Source organism: Herpailurus yagouaroundi, unplaced genomic scaffold (assembly GCF_014898765.1).
Source record: "Herpailurus yagouaroundi ecotype Mexico unplaced genomic scaffold, PumYag 28, whole genome shotgun sequence".
Lineage (NCBI taxonomy): Eukaryota > Metazoa > Chordata > Mammalia > Carnivora > Felidae > Herpailurus > Herpailurus yagouaroundi.
In genome coordinates this window covers 148700817-148704300 of record NW_024412376.1, presented here as the reverse complement: position 1 = coordinate 148704300, position 3484 = coordinate 148700817, and the positions used below count along the sequence as shown (strand labels likewise).

Sequence of the window (3484 nt, the reverse complement as noted above, 5' to 3'; positions counted from 1 at the left end):
AATAAATAAACGTTGAAAAAAAAATTAAAAAAAAAAAAAAAAAGGCAGCCGGCCAACAGGGGGCCAGCATTTTTTTTTAATAAAAAAAAAACTACTGACTGTCTGCATGGCTGCATTTCAAGATCTCTCCCTGAGAGAGAGAGATCTTTTGGAAGATCACTTCAGGTGGTGCTAGGAAGAACATTTCCCCCTCCCCAGACATTCAATTTCTAAAAGAGAACATCAGCCAGGCTTCTTTCACATGCATGGCCGTGTTTACTTTGGGGGCTACGAGTGGGCTGTAACTTCAGCTAGTTATACTAAAAATATGAAAATAAAACTGATCTCTGTAGGATCATTTTAAGTGAAGACGGCTTGGTAGAGGCGAGCCACGGAGGCAGACCGATGGGAAGGCAGCACAGGGCTCTGGGCAGGAAGGGCGATGGAGTGCGTGTCCAGGGCGGGAGGCAGAAACCAGGTCCTCTGCAGAAATCGACGCGAGCCGTCAAAAGGCCCACTCAGCTCAGGTCAGATGCCTGGTGACTGTCTTCCCCAGTTCTTCTGGCTGGATTCCAAAATCACTTTGAAACACCACCAGCCACTGACCACTCTCTCCCTTGGATCCTATTGGCTACGTAGCTGGCATCTCCACGCCAGGCCCAGTCCGCACCCGGCCAGCTAAACTTGAGTGGGGCAGGGGAATCCCCTGGGCAGCTCAGTGTCTGAGAAGAGCAGATTTTAGGCTATACCCCTGGGCATTTTCATGCCATCGGGGTATCAGTTTCTTGTGGCTGCCATAACCAGTTACCGCAAACTGGGTGGCTTAAAACACAGAAACGTATTCTCTCACAGCTGTGGAGACCAGATGTCCACAGTCAAGAGGTGTCAGAAGAACGGATTCCTTCTGGAGGCTCTAAGGGAGAATCTGTTCCATGCCTCTTCCAGCTTCTGGTGGCAGCTGGCAAACCTTGACATTCCAGGACTTTCGATGTGCAACTCTGATCTCGATCTCCATCTTCATATGGCCTCCCTCTCTGTGCCTTCCCATTGTCTTCTCCCTTGTATCTCTGTGTCTGAAATCTATCTTTACTTTCTTTTGTAAGGACACCAGTCATTAGATTCAGGGCTCACCCTAAATCCAGGATGATTTCATCTCACAGTCTTTAACGTAATTACATCTGCAAAGACCCGATCTCAAAATAAGGTCCCATCGGGGGTTAAGACTTAGATGGATCCACGGTGAAGAGGGGGAAATGCACAACGGATCCGGGGAGAGACTTTAAAACTTGCACTTTTCCCCAAAATGCAGAGTGACTCTTTGCGCTCTTTGTTCCCCAAATGACTGGGGTGCAGGTGATCTGTAGATCGTACTCTGAGGAACACTGATTTAGTCACTGGGGATTCAAAGGTGAATAAAACATGGTCCTCTCTCTTGGAGAACCTGCTGTCTAGCTGAAGATACACAGAGATGAACCAATGATTAACATACAAAGTATGGCCTAATGATTCCAAGCTCTGGAGTCAGACCAGGGTTCAAATTCTGCCCGCTCCAGCTGTAAGGCTCTGGCAAGCTCCTTAACCTATCTGAGCCACAGTGTCCTTACTTGCAAAATGAGAAATAATTCCTACTTTATAACATTATGAGAATGAGGCTATGTAAAATACTTAACACTGATGAAGGACTCAAGAAACAGCCATGAGGTATTAGGAGAGGGGCAAGCATAGCTCCTTGCTGTGTGCCTTCCACGCCCTAGAGCCTTTACTGAGTGTTTGTGGAAGGCACGAATGCACTACCCTGAAGAAATCCAGCTGGGATAGGCAAGGCAACTCCTAAAAGGCACATGTCAGGATCTTGATTTATTCTATAAGCATTTTTTGAGCACCCGCTGTGTATGGAGCTCGGTGTGTAGGCCCCTGGATCAAAGCCAAGTAAAACACACATCCCGGTGGGGAGACCACCAGGCCACACTAGTGTGGTCAGCGCAAGGCAGAAGGAAGGCCACCTCAGGGAGGCATATTCGGATGCAATGAAGCACTTCCTTCCTCTGGTTTTCCACCCTTTAGCATTCTCTTCATGTTTATCGCGTAACTCTCCCAAACTGTAGCATAGGTTCCAGAAATTCTTTGAGAGCAGAAGGGGTTGTCTGCCTTCTTTGCCGCTGAATCCCAAGCACCTAGCGAGGTACCTGGCTGCTAATAGACCTTCGATACATATTTGTTGGAGTAGAGAACATTCTGCTGCCATTTCAGAGCCTAGCCCTGGACTCTTATGAAGACGCACCCCCAGCCTCCTTGACTACTGGGTATGATTCTTGATTCTTGAAAGTTCCCTGGAGGATCTGTCCCTTGACGTACAGCCAGAGAGTTAGAGGAGACGGGAGGGCGCAGGCCGCAAAACAATGCGTCCAAACGCTGCCTAGTTAGGAGTTTTCAGCTACTAGACCAAGAGTAAACAAACTAAACCAGGAAGAACTTAAGACATCTTATCCCTCTTCAGAAATACAACGCTTTGCACACACCAGACGTTAAGTACTGTTATCCGCCTGACCTGGAGGCCCTGGAAATGATTACAGGAGAAAGTATAAGGGTTTCCCTTCTAACATCCCACAGGGGAAGGAAGAGAACAAATCACTACACCCTGCATTATGTGCACAGGAGTAAAGTCAAAGAGGCCCCAAGTTGGCTTTGGGCAAAGGGATGGTTCTCAGGAGGGAGAGAATAGAAAACTGGGGGGAGGGGGGGTGCTCAGCAAGGCTAGGTAGCACGGGGAACTGCCATCACATATGGCGGTAAGTCAGGACGAACGACCTACCTGTGACAGGGAGACATCAGCCCTCACTGTCACCTGCAGAAGCCGGACAGCCCCTCCCAGGCCAAAAAACTCAGGCTGGGCTGAAGAGGCAATAGCTCAGGAGACTAAAAGCCAACCCCGGGGTGGTTGTGACAAAGGGGTTTGGGGGGAAGAGGGCTGCTGTTTTCTGCTTGCACGAATCGAGTGCCTTCCGCACCTGTCGTTCGCTCTTTTGATAAATGGCTCTCCACCTTACCCAGAGTAGGCCCGCAAGACACACGTGTTGACAGAAGTAAGTGACTGAATGAAGGCTACGGAGGACCCCGAACTCCCCCCACCCAAACCTCCACCGCAGGTAATTCCACCTGGCCCGGGGGGGAACCCCAGGTCCCGGATCTCCGCCCCCCCCCCCACCGGGCACCACCTTTCCGCTTCAGCGCGGGCCGTCCAATCGCTGGGCTCCACAACGGTGGTGACCGGGAAGGCAGGTGGGGCTTGGCTCCTCTCCTGCCGGGTCCCCCGCGCTCCGCTCTCCAATCCAGGGCCGAGCCCCGCGGGAGGGGGAAGGCCCCTCCCCTGAAGCCGGCACCAGATGGCGTGGAAGCGGCGCCCGGCCGGCCCGGGAGGCGCGCGAGGAGCGGCGCACCTGGCGGGGGCGGGGAGCAGCGCGTCCCCCGCCCCCCGCGCGTCCCCGCCGCGCTCGGCCACCCAGGG

The 3484-nt window shown here is 52.0% G+C and overlaps 1 protein-coding gene across 1 annotated transcript in view; it reads right to left on the bottom strand.

Moving 5' to 3' along the window:
- The window catches only part of CCDC149 (coiled-coil domain containing 149), a 96962-nt gene extending 93613 nt beyond the window's left edge, over window positions 1-3349 (bottom strand). Inside the window, exon 1 of the mRNA XM_040486820.1 lies at window positions 3195-3349. The gene's annotated coding sequence lies outside the window, so the exon portion shown is untranslated. The remainder of the gene's footprint in view (window positions 1-3194) is intronic.
- Window positions 3350-3484: the final 135 nt, after the last annotated feature.